Source organism: Lutra lutra, chromosome 11, assembly GCF_902655055.1.
Source record: "Lutra lutra chromosome 11, mLutLut1.2, whole genome shotgun sequence".
NCBI classification, from domain to species: Eukaryota; Metazoa; Chordata; class Mammalia; order Carnivora; family Mustelidae; genus Lutra; species Lutra lutra.
The window spans coordinates 67,261,815-67,286,194 of NC_062288.1; positions in this window are offsets into that span (position 1 = coordinate 67,261,815).

Genomic DNA, 24,380 nt, shown 5'->3' on the forward strand with positions numbered 1-24,380 from the left:
TTTTTTTTTTTAAATATAGAAGAGCCTGGAGATGGAAGGGTTGAATATAAATGTGAGCACAAGGTAATTAATGAACAAATGTGGTTAGAAGGAGGGAAAGAACAGGATCCAGGGCCCCAGGGAGGAAATAAATTCAGGGATAGAAGATAGATCCAGAGCCATAAAAAAGCCCATTTTCCCCTTCTACTGAGACATTTAGAGAAAATGCCAGAGAGGCTGCCAACCATCAGCATAAAGATGGAAGACAGTAAGCCAAGGGCAGTAAGGTCCATCTGTGGTCTAAGGGTTTATCTCTGCTTCAGAAAGTTAGGACTAGATGCAGGACAATTTTCAGCAATTAGTAAATTTGACCACAAGGCAAAGATTACGATAGGAGTTGAGTGTAAGTATTACTATGAGATGTAATGAAGTCCCTGTAGCTACAACCAGAATTATCTTAACAGTCGCAAAGAGAAGCACTGGAGTGTCAATTCTCTTCCTCCCATTCCTCTTCTTCTCCCCATATCCCCAAGTGTTTCCCCAAGATTCTGCACTAACTCATCTTAATGATGGGCCCTCCTTAACTTGGTTTGTTCCCCTGCCTGTGGCATCCTTTTCTGCCTTCCTAACTCAACGAATTCCATTTTGTTATCTCAGCATTTCCCTGGGGATCTTTTAGGCATAGACATCCTAGTTTCATTTTAGTATCTTCACTGTGTCTTTTGCATTACATCCACAGTCTGTTAGTTTCAGACTTTGCCTTCTGGTACCAAGTCGATTAATATGCGATTTTGAACATGTAAATAGGCATATATACAGCAAAGTGCACCGGAGTCAAGAGAACAAAGAAGCAGTCTGTGTTGGCCTATAGGCTGCAAAACTGTGCAGCGTAATGAGCCCTGAACCTATAAAGAGAAATTGGACTTGGTTTCTGCCCACCCAGATGATGTATGTGAATGTCCCAGCGGGGTTCACTGCAGGTATTCAAACACTGATTTTCCTTCTCCCTTCATTCTCTCGCAGAGTACACTTTCAAAGGGAGGAGGCATAACTATGGCATAAGTACATATTTATAAAAGGAGAGGAAGGCAGAGGTGTCTGCTGGCTTGATGGGTGGATAAAGCATCAGACGTGACTCGATTTCTGCTCTGGTCATCATCTCAGGGTCATGAGATGAAACCTGCATCAGGCTCCATTGAGTTTGGATCCTGCTTGGGATTCTCTCTTCCTCTCCTTCTGCCACTTCCAGACCACGTGTGTGTGTGTGTGTGTGTGTGTGTTTGTGTGTGTGTGTGTGTGTGTGTGTGCATTCTCTCTCTTTCTTAAAAAAAAAAAAAGGAAAAGGGAGGGGGAAAGGAACTATAGAAAGCTGAGTCCATACGTGAAGGAACAGAGTCATGAAAAAGCACATATCACACAAAGAAAAATAAGTAGAAACAAGTCCACCTACAATATTCTCCAAGACCTTGTTAACAACCATATTTAGATTTTGATAAATCACTTTTACTAAATTTTTTGGGGGGTCAGAGAGGCCCCTGGATTAAAGTTATTTTGGTTCATGAGATCACCAAATCTAGGCTATTAAATTACACAGAAAATGCCAGTTTTCTTTTGTTTATTTATTGATGTAGACAGTCTGGATTTCATTCCCCAGTGTTTCTGGTAGCAAACCTGTTGTAGAATTTGAGAAACATGCTTTGGGATATGATAGTCACTACCCACTAGCCTTGTGAATCTGGTAAATCTTTCTCCCTTAATAGCCTCATTTTCATAAAGTTGTTAGGATTCAGTAAGATAACCACAGAAAGTCCCTTGGCACATAGTAAGTGCTCAATAAGTTGTGACCATGTTGGAGGAGGTAGTAAAGAGGATGTGACTGCCCCCTTGACTCGAGAGTTGGACCCAGGTAATCAGAGGCTCCTTCCTCCCAATCCTGTCCTTGGATTGTACACTCTGCCTACCATTCCCACAGTGGGAGCTCTTCCAAGGACATAGCTTTGAGAGAGTAAGATGTGTTCATGATTGAACCCAGCAAAGACCTTTATACTAATTTGACAATAACTCTGCTAAAGACAGCACCCCTGTCAGTAGGTTTTAGTCAAGCCACTCTGTGAGCTTCCGGCCAGCTGTGTATGGAAACTTTGCACCACCTAGAATACATCTGTGATTTGCTAGATTGTAAGCAGAATAGTGGGATAAGTTGTCCAAAATGAATGATGCCCAAGAATTTCTTGCACAGAAATAGCGATGACAGCAGGAGCCATCAGTAGAAATACTCCACCATACACAGACCCACCCTCACACAAATTTGTGAAATGCATTACATTTAGTGTGCAGATGCGGGTATGTGAAAGCATTAGAGAAGAACATGTGTTTCCTTCCATTTTGTCCCCTTATATTCAATAGAAAAAAAAAAGAAATACTCAATAAAATGTTAACTAATTCCCCAAGATTACCAGTGTGTGGGGGAAAGGGCTATTGGTAGCAGAGAGTACTTGCAACAATGGCAACAACAGGTTGAAGATCTCTTTAAAACCAAGCTGATTCTCTGATTATTGTATTTTTCTGTAATCACAGCCATACTCCAGAAGTAAGACAGTAAGCAAAGCCCTTTGCTGTTACTCTAAAATGTGCAGAAAATAACAATAACCCTGCTATTGAAATAGCAAACAATCATAAGGATTATCTTTTATAGCATGGTTCAAAGTGGGGAACATAGGAATGAATTTAAATTTCCCACAGTTGGGTAAAGGAGTGGTGACAAACTCGTACAAGAGAATATTTTTCAGCTGTAAAATGATGCTCTAGAAGGATAAGTAATAACTGGGAAAGATATTAAAATGCATTGTTAAGTGAAAACAAGTTATAAAACATGTACCTTAGATTATTTTTTGCTAGGAAATACCGCCTATCATTTATTGACCTACCTTGCTATCAAGCACCCACCTACTGAAGTCTATGCAGCAAACAGCGAACACCAGTTATCTCAGTATAGAAAGATTAGTGGTCATTTTATGTTTTATTTTTCTTTTTCTTATTTTTATTTCTATGGTATTTTTTTCTATGTTGACTGTTTCTTGCTTTTTAGAATAAGCAAGATAAATGTTATGTACTATAATGAGAGAGAGCGCAAGAAAGAAGCAGGGTGTGCTAGGGAGTGTGTCTATGGGAGAAGAAAGAGAACATTCATTCAGAGACAGACTGGTGTTTCCAGGCCCTAAACTCTGATTCTGGCTTTCAACCTGCCTTCTACATAAAGTAATTCAAGCCCTATTTTCTGATGGATAACTAGTCCTTTTGACTCTGAGATGCCTCCCTATGGTTCATACCTATAACCTGAAACTAACTCAAGTCTACATTTAAACCCCAGAGGACCCTGCCTCCTTAAATCTATGTACGTAGTTACAGTATAAGAAGATTTTGCCCTAACTCAGAAGCTGGGTCATAGATGATATACTAGGCTATGTCAATTTTATGTTAGGTTGGGACTATTTGTAACACATACACAAACATACATGTAGTAAACTTCCAGTCTACAGCGGAGGTAAACTAATTGCCAACTGTCATTTACTAAAGCTCTTAGCACTTTTTTTCTTGACACCCAGATCAATTTTCTCAATTATATTACCTGCCCCTGATCCCTGGCATATATTATATAAGCATGAGTGTAAATTTTGTATATTAAAACTTATTTTTAGGTAAAATTTCAACAATAGGAATTTTAATGTATCGGGAAGTGAATTTAATATTTATAGCTTTATTCCTTAATGTTAAAAATCATATACTTGAAATTACTTTAAAGCTGATTTTCTAAATCTTTTCATTTATCAATTTCATTTATTCACCATAATAGGGTAATGAAGTACAAAATGTAACTCATCTGGTTCAACTGAAGAGTTTAATGAAGGGATGGTGCTATGGGCTGAATGGGTCCCCCTCAAATTCATATGTCAAAACCCTGACCCTCAGGACAGAGGTATCAGGAGGGAGGCTTTTGGATGTGATTAGATCATGGAGGCAAAGCCCTCCTGAATGGGATCAGCAAGTTTACCACTAAGAGAGAGCTCTCATCCCTTCCATCAGATAAGTTTAGAGCAAAACCCCAGCTCCCTTGTGAGTGGGTTCACACCACAGAATCAGCCTATGCCTTCACCTTAGACGTCTCAGTCTCCAGAACTGTGAGAAACAAATTTCTGTTAGTTAAGCCACCCAATTTATGGTATTTTGTTAGAGCAGCCCGAGCTTACTAAGACAAATGGTTTGCTGAGATGTGGGCAGGGTTGAAGGAACCAACAAGGGTGTGGAGACGTCCAGGAACTAGCAGTGTAGGAAGGGGTTATTGGCCTCAGACCTAAAGGGGCAAGAGGAGAAAGTAGTGTTTCTGGAGCCCAGGAAAGGTCGGCACCATGGAGGAGAGGCCACCCTGTGGGACCTGTGGTTGTGGACACACAGCCATCCCAGAAGCAGAGTGCAGGAGAGTGGCAAGGGAAGAGGTACTTGCTGGGTCTCTCTTTCCACCTTCTACCCTCCTGTTTCCTGTAACCAGCGGACAGTCACCTGGCAAGAGCACCTAGGTGATAGTGTCTACAAGAGTCAGGACAGGAACCAGGAGAAGAGGGTGGAGAACAGAGAATGAATGGCAAAAGGGGAAAGAAAAACAGTATATTCATGCAACAACTTTTTTTTTTAACTGATGGCTATGTTGCAGACATTGGGCTAAATGTATTTCATTCCCTAAACTTAATTTGGGATTTGTAAGTTGATAAGTTGGGTACACTTTTGAAGGAAATCTCTGCTTTCTTGAATATTTTTTCTATTTACAGCATTTCAATAAGGACAGCACATCATGGATTAGACTTCCAATGAGCTCCGCTACCTTTTGCTTCTGCTTGCTCTTCTACATAATGGTGCCATTTGAAAAGCCGTTAAGTATAGAACAGGCACGACTTCTCATAATTAAGCTCAGGAGTAAAATACACAATTCAATTTTGGAATTTTACATAAGGGAGGTTTCCAGGCTCTTTGTTGGCTTTTAAGAAAAAGGACAAATAAGGACACAGAACACAGGAGATAGGAGGCAGGAACAAAAGCAAATAACTTAATGAGCTATTCAAAGGGGAATTCACAAACTGCTTCCTGAGCCTTAATGAGAAATATGGAGGCATTTGGGTGAGGAGCTCATGTTATTATTACTGGAAACGTGTTGTATAGAGAAAGGTAATGGATTCTCAAAAAAAAAAAAAAAAAAGCTTCTGATGAAAGTCAAAAATTATAGAACATGCCTCTTCATTCAGAGCTACAGAATCCTGGCTGTGGAGTACTGAAAGAGCTTTTATTTCTCTCTTCTACCCTCTGGCAAGTTCGGAGTCCCAGTTCATTGCTTTTTAAGCACGACCCCTTCCTTTCCCTTCATAGAGGCCAAGTAGAAGAATTTGGATAGTATAAGTATATCTTATTTCACACAGTAGATTAGTTTCTTTGCTACTTTATATAGGCTAGTATTTCTGGTATAGGTTTTGAAATTCAGACCATCCACCTTCTGATTCAGGTTCTGTCACTGTGTAAACTCGGACAAGTCACTTGATTTTGCAGGGTCTCAATTTCCTCATCTGCAGAGATCAACTGGAAGACAGAGGGTTTACCTGCACTGTAGGAAGTCATTAAATGCATGCGTTGTAAGGACAGTTGTATCTGTACGTATCTGTGTGTGCATGTTCCCACTGGAGAATAGGGGATCAGTACCATTCACCAGATTCTCCAAGAACTTTGTGTTCCCTAAAAACAGTTACAGAAATCTAAACCAACAGTATTAGGCACGCCCTATTTTAAACTAAGAAATTTTACAACTTCACAAAAATCTTTGGGTTAGATGGCAATTTCCTAGCTGTCAGGTCATTTTCTTGAGATTCAGTTGATAGCGGCTCTGCCAATTTAAGTTTCTACCCTCCTCCCAGTTTTAATGATCTGTAACCAAATAAATCAGACTTTAAACAAGGAGATAAGCCATCAAATATATTAGAAATATTCACATTTAAAAGAACATTTCTACAATATAAATATGCCCTATTTTATCTGTTTTTAAAATCATCATTTTAATATTTGGTTTCTCATAACATGCAAGGAACTGGAGCTTGAGATATTTAATAGAATTTCACAGTAAAAAGATCTTTCAGTAGTGCTATCCAAAAGAACTTTCTGAGAAAATGGAATGTTCTATAAATGTGTACTGTCTGATACAGTGGCTACTAGTCATATCTGGCCATTGAGCACTTGAAATGTGGCTAATGTGAATGAAGAATTATACTTTTAATTTTTTTTAATTTCTTTTTTTAAAAAAGTAACATACAATGTATTGTTTCAGGGGTACAGGTCTGTGAATCATCAGTCTCACATAATCCACAGCACTCACCATAGCACATATCCTCCCCAGTGTCCATGACCCAGCCACCCTATCCCTCCCCTACCCCCAGCAACCCTCAGTTTGTTTCCTGAGATTAAGAGTCTCTTATGGTTTTTCTCCCTCCCTGGTCTCACCTTGTTTCATTTTTAATTTAATCTTAATAGTCACACACAGTGAGTGACTACCATATTGGATAACACAATCTTGGAGAATGCCCCCGTGTAACCCGTACCAAGAGCTAAAAATCTCAAAGTGCCTCTTATCAAGCAGGATTACTCAACAGCAACACTATCTGTTGAGGGGGGGCAGATAATTCTTTGCAGGGAGCTTGTCCTGTGCTCTGGAGGGTGTTCAGCAACATCCCTGGCCTCTCCCCACTTGATGCCATTAGTACTTGATCTCCAGTTGTAACAATGTCTTCAGACATTGCCAGTTATCATCTGGAGGTTATAGTCATCCCAGGTTGAAAAGTAAGTTGTCCTTTGAGGAAGGAAGCAAGGAAGCAAGCTTAAGGAAGCAAGCACCTTACCAGACGGACTAATTCTGTATCAGATTCTTGAAATTATTAAGAGGTTATTCCATATACATGGATGTCCAAAATTCTCTTCTCTAGTCTTTGTACTTCTTGGCAACTCTGGAAAACTGTTTGTTGAGGAGGAAGGCAGAACTAAACTAGTTGAAATATATATTCACAGGAAGCTCAATACACCGTGGTTAAGAGTGTGAGCTCTAGGACTAGAGACAGACTCAGTTCCTGGTTTTGTCATGAACTAGTTGTGGGTCATTTGCAAATTAATCTCTGTTCCTTAGTTTTTTCACTTATAAAATAGGGATGATAATAGTAACCAGAGTTGTTTTAGAATTAAATGAAATAATGCCAATAATATGCTTTGCTATTATTATTGTAAGTAATAATGACAGTCATATTCTATTTTCTTGTTGTGGTACTTGTTATTAAATATTTTATCATGTGACCTTCTGAATGATTTTATAGGTATTGGTATTCCCATTTGAAAAACATGGCAGCTCCCATAATTTAAGTGGTATGTTCAAGCACATGCTTGGTGAGTCCAGAAAGCTGGATTCAAATCCAGTTCATCCAGTTCCAATGTTGGTGTTCTTTCTGCCATACACCAAGAATTCTGCCTGATCTCACCATCTTACATTCTGTGTCTGTGAGGGATCAGTCTATGTATACCAGGTATGGAGAATTTTATAGAGTCATCAGGAATGTGTGTAAACATTTGAAGGGCCCAGGTGTGAAAGTCAGAGAAGCCTGAAACACTAAACCAGAGAGGTTCTCAGGAGCCGGTGGAAAGCTGCTGTGAAGCTGCCCGTGCATCTAGATACAATCACCCCTGCAGGTTAAACTCCTCTGTTTCTCCTCTGCCTTCCAGATAGCTTACTGATACTCTCACCTGGAGCCTGCAGGGAATGGAATTCTGGAAAATGTAGTTCCTGCTCTGCTTCTGCAATGCAGTGGAGACCTAGAAGGGGATGGTAGTGATTCTAAGCCAAGAATCCAGCACATAGCCAAGGGATTCATTCAGTCACCAGCAGATTATACAAGCAGGGTGATATGTGGGAAGGACCATGGGTTCGAATTTTCCCTTTGGCAGCTATAGTTATCAGTGAATAATTCATTTCACCACTCAGACTCTTTGCCTGTCAGGATTAAGGAAAATAATGTCCTGAATGATCCTCACAGTCTGGAATACACTGAATGCTCGGTTAGTCTTGGTTCTTGCCTCTCCCAGCTTTATACAGACACGTGTATGCTGAAGCCTATTTGTCCTAAGTGCTCTTACATAGTTTAAGGCAGATGTTCTTTGGGAAGAGATTACTGGTTGCCCCAATAGCCACTCTTCCTTTCTTCCATAGGGATAGAAACCCCATGATGGCCCAGATGAAGATCCTATTCCTGGCCTCTTTTGAAATCAAGTGTGACACATTCTCACCGGCAGCAATGAGGGGGAGGTGCTGGTGGATCTTCCAGGTCTGGCCTTTGAAAGGAACTGGATCTACACTGTCTTCCTCTCCCTCTTTCTGCAGGCTAGGATGCCACCATGTTGATGAGAACCAACAGTGGGCTGGCAGCCATGGATCAAAGGCAGCAGAGCAATAACCCAGAAGGAACTGGGCTCCTTGTCCCTCTGGGACTGCATGTCAGCCAAGACAGCTTGGGCTCGGACTCCTATGTGAGTGAGAAATAAACTTTTGTCTTGTTGCCACCACTGAGCCTTCCTTGATGTAGCAACTTGGCCTGTCTTCTAAGTATACACCACTGAATGCAGACACTCCTACATAATTCTTCAATTATTACATGAAGGCAGCTTTCTGTAAGGTTGTGAATGCTCACTTGAGACAGATTTCAAGCCAGAATGGCCAATATCTCACTTAGCCAGCTAACTTTATTTGAAAGACAGATCCTGAAAGTGGTGGGTGAACAACAAGAAATGCAAAACTGGGGAGAGGCAGAGAAGCATCTGGAACCAACGCCAATGGAGTTCAGATACCAAGCGGGGGAAGCAGGTAGCCCTTTCATACCACAAGGTGTCCTGTCCAAGATGACAGGAGGGCTGATAAAAAACGCTCTCAATGCAGAAGTCTGACATTTCTTGGCTTTCAAGAATAGTGCTAGTATTAAAAACAAACTTGACAAATAGAGCAATGCTTCCCTCAGCTGAATGACGGGGTGATCATGTGTGTTTAGCAGAGCAGCACACATGCATCCAATAATCATAATTTAAAGACTCCAAGTGATAAAAGTGTCACATTGAAATATCTGTTGTTTTCATGCTGGCCTGGCTACACAGACACAAAGAACCGGAAAGTACTGCTAAGTAACTGGGATCATGACTGGCACATTTGCTGGGGCATTCACTACACCGTAACCTCATCAGTTGCATAGATGTCCTTTCTCTAGACTGCGAGCCCTCTATGAATTATTTGCCTTTGTACCTTCTGCTCCTAGGATGGTCAATAAATATTTAAGTGGATGAAACTGTTCAACCTTTTTACTTTGCAGTGACTCGTTCAAAGTCAAAATTAATAATAGAAAAAAATCTGATTGCTTTTTTCGTTCTATGGGAATAGTTCCATTTTTTCCAGGGCATGAATGGCTAATACAAATCTCTTATTATGCATTCTATAACCCAGATGCACATATACACATAGACACACAAAAAAACCACACATGCATGTACATACACACAAACACAAAGATACATAAACGAACGAAAAAGACACATAAACACAGAGACCCACACAACACACATGCAAATATACACACAGATCCATGGGTTTTACATTTGAATTTCAGGCAAAGAATGAGTAATATTTTAGGATAAATAAGTTTTAAATATTGTATACGCAAACACAGGCATGGGACATACTTATCTTAGGAGAATTATTTGCCCATTTACTTGAAATTCAAATTTAACTATGTGCCATGTATTTTTATTTGCTAAATCTGGCCATTCCACCACAAACACACACACATAGGTATATGTGCAGAAACACATACAAAACCACGTAAGTACACACACAGACACATACACCCCAAGATTCTGTTCCTCCTAATATCCTGCCACTGCCGAATTGCTCACCAGATTACCTGTCCTAGCTTTCCTTAGAGAGCTGGGGAGATAACAAAGTGTCTTGGGAGGGAGGCAGAAGGCTGACAATTCTCCACTCATAGTGATCCTGTGTGGAGGAGGGGAAGGGGAGCCTTATTCTTCTGTGATATGAACAGCTGCTTTAGAATGGGCACGTGTCCCTCCAAAGATTCTCTCTCTCTCTCCCTCTCTCTCACACACACACATCCTCAGCATCTCCAATCACCACAGTCACCACTAGCAACTCCTTTTACATGATTTTATAAATAAATTCAAGCTCCAGATAGAAACTTCTATTCCCCAGAAATCTGATGTTGAGTTTACAAATATGCTTGACAATGAACAATAGGATGGGTTTGTACGAAATTCTACTTCTGTTTACGGTGCTCCATGTATGCTTAACTTAGAGATCCTAAGTTAATGGGTAATTCTTGACACTCCTTCCCTTATTGCCCCCCTGACCCATAACCCTTCACCATTACACACCTACTAATGTCTATCTCAGAAGGGTCTTGGATATGCTTTTTGCCCTCTATTCCCATGGCCATTGGTCATCCTTTGCCTCTCACCATCTCTCACCTGGATGTTGACCTCACCCCCTATTGCATCTCCGCAGCTTGTCAACTAATTCATCTTCTAAGAGGATATCAGAGTAGAGCTCACAGTGTGCAAGTCTGATCATGATCCTCCCTTCCTTGAACTCCTCTGATGGAGCTCCATTTTCTTCACCATGAATCCTGACCTCTCAGCATGGCCTGAAAGGTCCTTCTCTGTCAGAAGCCATTCCAATCTCAGTTTCTACTTTCACCTCAGATATCCAGCCTGATTTTCCCAAAATCAAATGATTTGGGGAAATCAAAATGAATGATTTTGATTCATTCAGTGAATCATCATTCAGTGACTCCCATTGCTCAGCCTGTATGACATCATTCTCTGTGCATGAAGAGCTCTTCACCTCTTTCTCTGCCTACTGAATTAATTATCCTTCAGATTGCATTACATATCCTCTCCAACACCATCTCACACTGCCTTCTACTCCTGTAGAATCCTGTGTAGCCATGATCTTCTACATATACTTCCCATTTACCATTATAGTTATTTATCAACATTTGCAAACCATTCTCCCCACCACCCCCAAGCTTGTGAGGTGAACTCTTATTCATGTATGGACCACCAGTATCTGGGATCGTGCCTGCCACAGAAGAGGGTCTTAGGAAATGACATTGTTGGTAGAATGCTACTGGGAAGCAGTGTGGATTAGGCTTACTAGCAGAGGCTTTGGAATCAAGAGACTAAGATTCGAATCAAGAAAATACCATTTATTACCTCCATGGCCTGTAGCAAGTTATGTAATATTTCTGTGGCAGGCAGAATAATGGCCCCTCCAAAGAGGTCCATATTGTCATCCTGAGAACCTGTAGATATGTTGCCTGCAGGACAGAGAGAAATTAAGATTGCTAATCAGATGATCTTAAGAAAGGGAGAGTATCCTGGATTATCTGGGTGGACCCAATGTTATCACAAGCGTCCTTAAAAGTGAGAAAGCACAAGAGTGACCAGAGTGATGTGATGTGAGAAGGGCTCAACTCACTATTGCTGGCTTTGAAAATGGAAGTGTGATAGGAACCAAAAAACGTGGGCACCCTCTAGAACCCTGGAAAGATAAAGAAGCATAGTCTCCCCTGGAACCTCCAGAGGGCACGCAGCTCTGCCAAGACCTTGGTTATAGCCCACTGCATCCCATTTCAGACTTCTGACCTTCAGAACTATAAGGTAATGATGTTGTGTTGTTTTAAGTCACTAAGTTTGAGATAATTGTTACAGCAGCACTAAGAAACTCATACAAGCACTAAGCCTATTCATTTTTTGGAAAATGAGGACAATAATAATCCCAATCACACAGGGTGATAGAGAGAACCAAAAAGCTAACTATGTAATGCATTGGTATGGTGCTTTGCCCGGAATGGGTGCTAAAGAAAGGCAGTAGCCAAAGCAATAGCTACAGTATCAGTACTCCCACTAATATAATACTGTTGTCATTTAAAGAGGGGTGGGGGTGGGGTGGTAAGTTGGGAGTTAAAAGAGATGCCCAGGGAGCAGCAGTCTCATCCAGCTGTTCATAACAGGGTAATGAGAAGAGGCTGAATCTGCTTTCGTGGAGATCCCCCAGGACCCTCTGTAATGACAACAAATAGAAACTGCCACCATCCCCCTTCCCATCTGAAATTCTACAATAATTACGACCGTGCATTTGTAGGATGTCATTAGCTACGCAACTCTTCATATCAGCCTATAGCCCATCAGGTAGAAAGTCACTCTTTATTTCTCAATGATTTTTCTTACTGGAGAGATTTCTCACCTTTGTCTTTTGAGAAATTTCAGAATCTTACACATGATATGTTTCAGGGCTGTCGTAAAGGTAGAAGAGCCAAAGCCTGCATTCATTTGAAGATGAAATACTGTGGAAGTTGAATAATAATGAACTACATTACTACTACTACTACTACTATTCAGTAGGGAAAGAAATATCTATCCAGGGAAATAACCCAGATTCCAATAGCCAGATCATCCATTATGTATTTGGTATGAACTTAGTGTGAATTATTTCTAATTTGACTTTCAAGATTAGAGGTCTGTGTCAAAGTCAATGCCAGAGGACAACAAAGACTAAACACAACTCTTTAAGGATCTCTTCTCATTAGAGTTGGCACAAACACTTAGGGAACTTTTATTTTTGTTTTAATCCTGGCTCTACTGACATCCTAACTTGTAAGTCAGTAAATGCATGATGAGTCAACCCTCAGGCAAAACTTAACTGTTGGTCAGAGATGTTTATATTCAGGAGAAATCCACAGATAACCCTTGGCTGAATTGTTAGCAGACTAGTTAGCTCCCAATCTCACCAGTACTTTAGTCTTCTTAACCATAGAAAGCTTTGTTAATGTGGATTTCCTGCCTCTTCCCATCATGGTTCCCAATCTCATTTGAAGGGGCTACTGAACAGCAGAGTGGCCACAGGAAGCAAGGAAATGAGGCAGTGGGGGACGGGGTGAGGTAAAGGAAGGGGGTAATCATTGAGCCCCCACTCTATATCCAGCTCATATTTGGCAGATGTTAAACCCCTGGAAACTTTCTATGGTCCTGCAAGGTGGCCCCCCTCTCACACACACACAACCCTCCTGGACTGTAAGCTTCATGACTGTATCATCGCTGTACCTCTAGGGATAGGTATGTGCACTAATGCCTATTTGGGGGAGTTAAATGAATTACAAGAGGTTGTACAGCTAGAGGTGTACAGCCAGATTTTGATCCCAGGCCTGTCTGCCCACACATCAGCTCACACTGACCACATTCTGGACACTTTTGAGCTTTCCAGCCAAGGCTTTACACAAAGCAGTCATGGGCACCTTTCTTGCAGTGTGAAGAGTTATGGCATGAGATGCTCCTTCTGACTTGCAACATCTTCACTCACAGTCTGTGTGTGTCTGTGTGTGTCTGTGTGTTTGCATGTAGGGAGGCTGACTGATCCTGGGTCAGAATGGAGATATTCGGGGAGTGGAATCATGAGCCACACTCCTACGTAGCTGCTCCCTTCACCTGGGCACACATCTGTTCTTCAGTGTGTAGTTCTGTCAGTCTGTCTAAGAGCATGTGACATTTCAGAACAATATTACCCAAATTGCTTTAATCCCTCTGCGAAGAAAGAAAAAGAACTGGTTTTTCCTATTTCCATTGCAGTCCCAAACTCCCATGTTAGTCTATTTCTCTTTTGTAAAAGGGGGACACAAGGAGTTTACCTTGACATTAGAGTCAATGTTGATGGGCTCTATGGGGTGGCTGGCTCTAAGAGGTTGGAGTTATGTCCCCTTTGATTATTTCTCCTGGGGTGGAATCAGAGGGCCTAAGGGTGACATCAAATCTTAATGCTATTAGATTTCAAATGCTAAGAGACTACCTTTGTTTTTCTTTTTCTCTAATAGAAGCATTAAACAGCAAGCGAGTATCATTTCTAGACTTAGAGTGAGCAAGGGCTCAAAGGAATTCTGCAAACATCACACAGTCTCTCCGGGAAGGAATATGGAGCTTGGAAAAACTGCCACAGTTTATTAATTCCATTTGTTTTCAAAGAAAAGGATGGTTTTTTACATGGCAATGCTAAAGAGCGCTAGCCCATAAAAAGATTTTCCAAGGGTTTTCCTATACACATCTGATCATTTTTCATGTCTTTTATCTATTTCTGGGCTGTGTTGTTTGACATGGAAAATGCATACCTGCTGTATTGCCATTGACAACTGTACTCTTATCCATTACAAATAAGCTTCTTTCTTCTATTTAATCCCTTGCTGTAGGTTCTACATTGTCAGATAATATTACCACCTCAAATTTTTGTGTGTTTGTATGTACTTGGTAGATCTCTGCCTCCCTCTTTCATTTAAAATTTTCTGCTTATTTGCTTTAGTTGCATTTCTTTCTCTTTTTTTTGGTATTTAATTCTTGTACAGTGTGAAAACCTTTGTCTTATAGTAAGGGAAGCAATCTATTTATATTCACTGATCTCTTTCCTGTCATCTTGAAGAATTTAATGTTTTTCTGTTTCTATAGTAATATATGATTTTCCACACTTAATGTTGTAGATTTTTGTTCTCTCTCCTCTATTTTCTTTGCTGGCCTGCTCAGAATGAAAACTACTTTATCAATTCCACCTCAAATTTATGAATTTCAGTTTATATGTTTATTATTCTTTTTCTGGGGTCAGTATTCGGTAACAGCGTAAGTCATGTATTTTTTTTGTTAAGAGAGAAAGCGTGCACACACATGCATTCATGTCCATGAGTGGGGGTGGAGGCAGAGAGAGAAGAAAAGAGAATCTTAAGCAGATTGCAAACCCAGTGCAGAGCCCACCTCTGGGCTCCATCTCATGATGCGGAGATTATGACCTGAGCCAAAATCAAGAGTCAGATGCTCAACCCACTAAGCCACCCAGGAGCCTCCTTATTCTTTGTGAACTGTCTTTGAGATAGCTTTGCTCATACCCCTTTAAAATGAATTCATTCTAGTCATTAGAATCGCTTTCTAAATCATCCCTAATTGCAATTTTGAATTCTTTTTTGAATCCAGTAGAATTTTTTAAAAAAGGTTTTATTTATTTATTTGAGAGAGAGAGAGAGAGAACAGAAGCAAAGGGAGGAGAAGAGGGAGAAGCCAGCTCTCCACTGAGCAAGGAATCTTACTCTGGGCTGGATCCCAGGATCCTGGGATCATGATCTGAGCTGAAGGCAGACGCTTAACTGACTGAGCCACCCCTCCAGATGCCCCTCCAAGTAGAATTTTTAAAAACCATTTGCCACTAACTTTCAGTTTTATTGTACTGTACTGAAAAATCAGCTAGTATAATGTCTTTTTTGGAATTACTGAGATTTTCTTTGTGACTCAAGATACCAATTTTTATAAATGTACAATGAATAATTGTAAGAGTAATTTATGATAGATAAAAATGGAGATACAAACATTGATTATATCAGTTTTGTAAATCCTTAATAATTTTCTCTATTACTCTCCAGATTCAGGGACAGGGACACTGAAATTTCCTATTGGATATATTTTTGTCAATTTCTCCTCCTAATGTATTTTTTTTAACATTTTAATACTATGTGATTCAATGACTAGGTTTAGTCATCATTCATGACCATTAGTTTTTTATTGTAGTTATTATTCAAAAACATAAAACTATCTGCTTTGTCCCATTCAGCAATGGTTTCTCTTTATCTCAGCCTTATTTGATATTAATTATTGCCATCCGTACGTTCTTTTTTGTCCAGTATCTCTTTATCCACCTTATTATTTTTAACTTTAATTAGCTGCAATCAAGTTTCTGGAAAGTCCTACAAAACTGAATTAAAAAAAAAAAGATTCTATTTGTTTATTTGAGGAAGAGCAAGAGAGGGAGAGAGAGCACAAAAGGAATGGGGAGAGGGAGAAGCAGACTCCAGACTGAGCAAAGAGCCTGATGCAGGACTCAATCCCAGGACCCTGTGATCATGACCTGATGGGAAGGCAGACAACCAACTAAGCCACCCAGGCGCCCCTATAATTGAATTTTTAAACTAAGTCTAAAGGTTCTCTTGTTTTTAATACTTCCACTTAATGTATTTATACTCGCTTTAATAATTAATTTCTGATTTTATCATCTTATTTTGTGTTTTTTTAAAAAGATTTTATTTATTTGATACACAGAGCAGAGACAGAGGGAGTGGCAGGTAGAGGTTAGAAGCAGCTCCCCGTTGAGCAGAGAGCCTGACATGGGGCTCGATCCCAGGACCCTGTGATCATGACCTGAGCCGAAGGCAGATGCTTACCTGAGCTGTCAAGACACCCTTTATTTTGTACTTTTAAGCATATTTTCCACTTTTAAACATATTTTCTTTATCTATTGTTTTTTTTCTTTTCCTATTTTTTTCTTACATAAGTCAAATGATCCTAATTTTTTCTATTTCTTTAGGAATTAGAAGTTGTAATTTTGGCCTGCTAGTGTTAGTCTTTCAACTGAAAACATGTATTTCTCAATTAGTACCAAGGATAAAAATAATGTCTTTTCAAAATCTGTATAAACATGGGAGATTTACTGCCATCATCCTCTCCTTCCTTTCTCCCTTCTTGCCTAGCATCTCTCCTAAGGTTTTGTTAATAAACAGTGGACTTTTCATTCAGATTAATAATAATAGTAATTATTTTTTTATGTTATGAACATTAAATAATCACTCTAGACATGTGCATTTTTTATTTTTTAGAATTTAGATTATTTCAAACTTCCACTTATTTTATTGCTCTTTGATTTCCTATCCAACTTCCAGATTCAAGTTCTTGGTTTGGAGAATTTGTGCATAAGTACTTCTTCAAGTAGTTTTTATTCAGGAAAATATGTGGATGCTATGCTTCCTAGTTCTTACATATATGAGACAGTCTTCTTATGTGCTTACACATGTAAATATCACTTTACTAGATGCAAAACCCTTAGGTCACAATATTTCTATCTCAAATGCTGTGGTTATTCTCTGTTGACTTTCAGCATTTGGTATTTTTAAGAAGTCTGGTGCCAACTGAACTATTTTTATATATGGAAGACGACTTGTTTTTAATACCTGAATTCCCATAAGATGTTTCTCTTTGTCATTTGAGTTTAAAAATTCTACCACATAGATGTGCATTCCTTTTCAGATATTTTGCCTGGAGACCCTTTTGTAGGTCTTTTCAGATATTTGTAGAGACCCTTTTGCTCTGAAGCCTCCAGTCTTTTGAAATCAATGCATTTTTCTTCTATTATTTGTTTAATGATTGCTTCTGCTCCTTTGCTCTGCCTTGCTTCTGGAATCTCTCTTTCGGATGAAACACACGTACACACACTCACATAATCCTCTGGGTCTACTTTTCATCTCTTTTATAACATTGCACATTAGCTTTCCTTTCCTTTTTTTTTTTTTTTTTTTGGTCTGGGAGATTTGATTTGGTCTATGGGAGATGGCTCCTTTTGGGACCCTTAATCTCATCTTCTTATCCACTCACATGTGTCTACAGCTTCCCATCTGCTGAAGGGTGCTTCTATTGCGTGTTTAAAAAGAACAAATTGTTGACTTACTTTTTAGTAACACAAGTAACAGATTAATTCATCTTCTTGATAAAGGTTAAAGCAATTCAAGTGAAATGAAAAACTGCCCTTAATACCTTACCAACTCACTTCCCTTCCCCGAATTAGAAAGATGTATAGTAGGTGGATGTGAATTTGCCCACATTCTTTTGTGTATCTACATCCATATAGATATGGATGCTTTTGAATTGTTTTTTTTATTACTTGCAAAGAAACTTTCTATTCATACTGTTTTGCAGTTTGTGTCTCTCATTCAGTAACACATAGTGGAGGTCACTCCACACTGGCTTAGGTCAGGTTTCCTGGGCAACGGAAGATGAGGGGCCGAGGTGCATGTAGGGGGTTGATCGGCTACTGCTCTTAGGAATAACACCTGTGGGAGAGGAGAGGGATGGCCCTGAACAGAAGGAGAAGTTAAGCTGCACTGCAGCCACAACAAAGCTCTCAGCCATCTCATGGAGAGTTTTAGAGCTTTCCAGACTCATCTCAAATTGGGATAAGGGGCCCATATGCACTAGAAATTAGATGTGACCTGCCATCGAAAGGGGCCATGACCTGGCATGAGGCAGAGCCCCTTGATAGCTCCTGGGGAGGGATTTGGCTTTCAGACATTGGCAGAGAGCCCTCTGTGCAGCTGAGGAAACAGTCTCTCTATCCTGAAGGTGGACATAGACACGGCATCACAATGCCCACCAGACACACCCATACCTACACATCTAATCTTAGAAAATTCATGTGTGGTGACTTTTGGAGCAAACAGGTCATTCAAAACCATCCTCTGTTCCAGAGGTTGCTTGTTTTGAATAATGAACCAAATGATGAACACATTGTCCATTTTGACTAAAATGTCACTGCTATAATAATAATTAAAAAAAAGAAACTTAACACGAACATTTTCAAACACACCAAAATGTATTGAGAACAACATAACAAACCCTCATATTAGCAGCACCCAGATTCAACCATTATCAAGATATTGCAATATTTTCTTCTTTTTTTGGAAGGATTTAAAAGAGAATCCCATCTAATATACAGCATGGTGACTTTAATAAATACTGTATTATCTTCTTGAAAATTGTTAAGGGAGCAGATTTTGAAAGCTATCACCATAAAAAAATGATAATTATGTGAGGGCATGAAGAGGTTAATTAACCTTATTTTGGTCATCATTTCACCATACATTCATGTGTCAGATCGGTATGTTCCAGACCATTTCTTTTCTTTCTTTCTTTCTTTTTTTTAAGATTTTATTTATTTATTTGACAGAGAGATCACAAGTAGGCAGAGAGGCAGGCAGAGAGAGGTGGGGGGAAGCAGGCTCCTCGCCGAGCAGAAAGCCCGATGCGGGGCTCAATCCCAAGACCCTGAGATCATGACCTGAGCTGAAGGCAGAGGCTTAACCCACTGAGCCACCGAGGTGCCCTATGTTCCAGACCATTTCTTAATCTGGTTTATCTTTATCATGGAAATTGGGGAAGGAAGGGAGTTAAATATGGGATCTCCCATAGACCACATCAAACCTACCAATCCAAACAAGAAAACATTTATTTATACAAAGGCAGCAGATTAGTGAGCTCTAACTTTCGCTTAAAAGCCATACAATGCTCCAGTTAGAATACGTGTTAAAAGAGTATAAATACATCCTGTGTACTCTAGGTTTCATTACCAGCTTAGCTATTGAAGCTTTCCTTTAAAATATTTGCTGATTCATCTTTCTCCCAAGTGTGGGCTTCCCAGGGCTATTTCACAGCTTTTTGTTTCCTATAGCAAAATGAACTCTTACTGTGAAATAGACATGTTCATTATCTCCTTTACTCATTTTTTATTCTTCATGTAGTTCCAAAGTCATCAAACGTTCTTCCTTTTTTTCCTAAGAAACAAGAGCACTGCCTGAAGCTAGAAGGCTTTTCTCTCTGGAGACTTTCCGGTCTTTTCCTCTGTTGCCTTTAAACACCCTTTAATATGGTAATGCACAATGTCTATCTCCACCTGCTCCTGATTTGGGTTCTTGGTCTAAGTAATTGATATAAACTCTCAGTACAAAAGTCAGACCTATTATCTATCTATCTATTTAAGTACCCAGCACTATCTTTCTATCTTAATATTTTGAAAATATTTGCAGAAATAAAACACAGATGTCACCCATTAATCTGGTTTCCTAACTCATAGCCAATCATCACTGTGCCAGTGACTCAGAAATACTCCATTCTGGGTCATGCTCTCTAGAGGATTAACCTAAACCGTTCAACTTCAACCAACTGACATCTTTACCTTTTCATAAGGTCCCACCATAATATTACCACATGATTTAAATATGACTGTTGGAGCCTAAATCAGGGAGTCATGTGCTCACACACTCTGTTCTCATACGAGGGCCAAGATTACACAAACCCCCTAAGAGGTAGACATCTCCAAGAGAAACTTCTAAAAAAATCATTCTAGAAGGGGAGCATGAGAAGTGGAAATAACATGGTATTAGGAGTTTGACTTCTTCCTCAAATTTCAGCATTGTTGGTTTCCAATTCCTCTTCCACAGAGTAGGAATAACAATATTGCCCCGGACAGGTCAGAGAAGAGCTTCGACTATACATCTGTCCAAACCCCCCACCCCTCAGCAGTTCTTAAATAGTTTCCTGTGCAGATAGTTTATTGGAATCTGCCTTACCAATTTCCATTGTGAAATTGAAATGTGAAATTTTAAAAAAAAACAACCTATTTTTGTGAGCACCGAATATAAGCTAGGTTCTGCTTGAAGACCTTGACTTGGGTTGCTCACATTTATCTTCATGGCCATCCTATAGAACCGGTGCTGTCATTATCCCAGTGGAAATAAACAAAGCCCACCCAAATGAGAACAACCAGAAACTGGTCACGATTTGCTACAAGAGGGGAGTCAGCCACCAGCACTTGCCTTTGGTCGACTCAGAGGCTGTCGGGGCAGCAGGGAAGCTTGCAGAAGGGGCCGTCTTCAGGTGTGCTCTCAAGGCTGTGGCCATGCAGAAGCAGGACGTGGGCTACCTTAAAATGGGGCATCTGATGTGGTTTGTTTGGAGAGAATATATTTGGCTTTCTCTGCTTGGTGCTGACTTGGAAGGAAGGGCAACAAAACTAGAGAAGCTGGCAGTCAGTGGTCACATCCTAAAGGTTCTGGACTGACGGCTGCAGACGGTGGTGGCTTGGTTCCCCAGGCTGGTTGCCGCACAGGGAGACGGTTAGGGTTTGTTTGACCTTCACACACGGTCTGGCCATTGTCCACCTGAATGCTCAGTCTCTCATTCCCACCTTACAGTTGAGGACACCAATGTTATGCCTGAGTTTTCGCATCCGAGAGACCACCAAGGAGCCAAGCACCGATGCAATCACACGAGGGTTTGTTTGACAAGCTTAAGCTTGGGCCCAAGTATACCCGACACAGCAGAGTAGGGACTTGGACCCCGAGCCAGATTACAGTCAGAGTTTTTAAAGGCAGAGTTGGGGTGGACTTGGCGGTGGGGTGGATGAGGACAAAGGGGGTTATGGATGATGTAAGTCTCTAAGGAATTTTAGAAGCGAGGTCTCCAGGACCTTGAGGGGCTAGCTGTTGTCTGAGGAAAAGGTTATTCATTACCAATAATAAAAATCTTCTTGTGAGACCCTTTAGATGTATATCAGTGGGTCATATACTTGGGAGTGATTCTCGACACTATCTTGGAGGTTTAGAGATAAAGTTTCCTAAAGGAATTGTTAAAGTAGACTTACAGGATTCTGGTCGGACCTGTCCGGGTAGGGGTTGGTCAAGCTAGGATTGTCCTTAGCAAAATCTCAAGGTGAGGGCAGTTAAGTCCCCAGGGGAAAGCCACTCTGTCTGTTTCAAGGGCTTGTAAATAGGTGAGGAATTTTAATGATTTTCTGCTCCCTATGTTTCCCACATCAGCTAAACTTGAGGTGGGATGGCCTTAATTTTCTCGGCCTCCACAACCGGGGCACAGAGAGCGTAAGTGACTTGCTCAAAGCGTCGCCACCAGTAAGGGCCAAGCTGGGAATTGAACCCGACCAGGGGGGCTGCAGAGCCAGAGCCTGAGCTCAGCTCAGCTCTGTTCATCCACCCCAGCTTCTGCACGTCAGGCCAGGGCCTCCCCCAGCTCAGCTCTTGCCTGGTGTGACCCCAAACAACTTGCTTCTTCGCTCTCTCGGCTGCTCTTCCTCCTCTGGAAGCTACTCAGAAAACTATAAAAGCCAACACTCTCACAGGGTTTCCATGAGAATTCACGGAGATATTTGCCTTCAAGTCATGGCCTATGGTAGATGCTCGCAATGTGTGTCTTACTTTTGAAGAGCGAGCATGCCCTTGGTAAACATAGGCTAGTTTCTAAGTCATATTGATAACTATCTATATCATCAGAGCTTGTTTGTTTGTTTCTAACAAGGAGGTTGGGGAAGTTCATTTGAAAAGTATTTCAGGCAGCTTTCTGCTGGAAAGAATAAGGTGTTTTGGCTACACATGCCCACTACTACTTTTAAGAAAATAAAATACTTAACAGCTTCCCCAACAGCTTCCCCATCATTTCTTCAAATCCTTTTCACTGAAGCTTTCCCAGCCTGCAGCCGTTTCTGCTTTTTTTCTTCCTCTGGTGGCCCCCACAGCAGCATCTGCTTTCTGTTTACAGAGCTGAACCCACAGGCCGGAGCCCGGAACCCCAAGCCCCGAGCCGGTGTGATTAATTAGAAATTACCGCAGCGGGACACACGCCCCTCCTGCCCTCCCCAAACACAGCAGTGCATCTTTTTTAATTCTCTCAATAACCAGCTCATATCCCCCACCTTATAGCAACTGGCCTTCACAGGTGTCTTGTTTCAGGCCCCATCAGAGGCCAGTGATTGGCCTGACCACATTCCTGCTGATCAGAGGGGCTGCCTGAGCTACTCTGGGGGAACAGATGGCTCCAACCAGACTTCTGAGAACCTCAGGCAAGTGGGAGAACTGATAGACAGGAGGAACCTCGGTCTTCTCAAGGCGGTAGTACTCAGCTCATCGGGTCAGCAAGTGCAGGGCAATAAAGGTTGCATGAGACCCAGAGAGTTATTTAGAACCTCCTGTTCTGCATACCCGCTCCGTGGAACCTGTGCATGGATCACGACTTGGTAGAGAACAGCACTCCCCCTCCAGGGTCTCCATGTGGTTGACATGGACTAAGAGACACAAGAGAGAAACTCCACCCAGCCCAGGACCGGCACGGTATTTTTCCAAGTAAGCCGTCTTACCAAATGGTAAACGATTCTGCCGCTATAATTCACCAGTGCAGACTGATGTGCTTCGGAGCAGTGGGGTTTGGAGGCAACGGCCAAGAAAGAGTTCAGTGCCAAAAAGGTGGTTTTATTCAAACGCCAGGACAGGACCCTTGGGCAGAAAGCAGCCCCAGGATTGTGAGGAGCAACTGATTATACCCTAAGGAGTTTCGGAGGTCAACACTGGAGAGGTTTCCAAAAGGATTATCGCATGCTCAAGAAGACCCAGAGGATACTTGAGGCCTTGCTATCCTCAAGCTAAGATTGCTTTTCCCTCTAGCAAGGCATTAGCATTAAGATAGTGGGGAGTTTTCTGGAGGAACATTCTATTCTGTCTGCCTCAAGCATTTGTCAACGGGGCTGCAGGTTAGAAGGAAATTTAATTTAATCTACCTTGCCTTCTGCCTTTATCCCCCCACATCAGAGACCACAGCCAGAGGCAAAGAATTGGCTAACGTTATAGTCATATATATGTTATATATATATAGTTACAGTTATAGTCTTTTCTAGAAAAGAAAAATGAGCATCTGGTTCTTTAACCTGGATCATTTAATGCTCAACCCCTTTCCACCATGTGCCCCACCTCCCCAAGGAACCTGGGAGCGTTGGATGGAGACCGGAATCGAGAGAAGAGGAGGGGACTCAGAGTCTGTGTCTGACTCTGGGCCTGACACTATACAACTTCTGACACTGTCTTACCTAACACAACAACCCAAGGGTTTTAAAACCTATGCATTGTAAAAGAGAAAACTGACGTTCATAGTGGTTGAGTGAATTGCTTACGTTTACACAGGAAATAAATTTCAACTTGAACTCGTAACAAATTCCTCAAGCCCATGAGCTAGGACATACTGATTCAGATAAGATTAGCAACCTGTTTTTTTTGTGTGTGTGTGTGTGTGTGTGTGTTAATTTTCTTTGTTCCTAGTCGATTCTGTGCCTTTCCTCTGATCCTCAGCACGACCCTACAGGAAAAGTGCTTTCAATTAAGACCTGCTGCCAGGAGGGATGGACTTTCCCAGGGTTACACAATTAAATGGGAGAGACGGGATCTGACGCAAGGTCTGTCTGCTTCCAAAGGAACGGCATCTTTTCACTACATCACATGAAACAAGAAAGACTGAAAAGTGATACTCACTCCTCTCTAAGCCAAAGAATGTCCTTTGAAGGCATTTCTCAGTGCTTGAACTCTTGGCAACAGCAGCTCCAGGTCAGGCGGAGAGGGGCTGGCGGGGTGGAGGGGTGGGCCGAATTTCTTGTCCGTAAGCTCTCATTTGGCCCTTCAGCGTACTGCCTTGTTCCCCTTCTGCTCTGCCATTCTCTCTTGCTATCAGCTTTGCACATATCCTTGTCCTTATGAGCCTGTGAGCTCATGAGCCCCAGAGTTTTCTTTTACTTCTCTGAGAATTTTAAATTCATGGTTAAGTGCACAGAAATGCAAAGAGGGCTGCCCCCAGAGGAAGGCCTACAGGCTGTC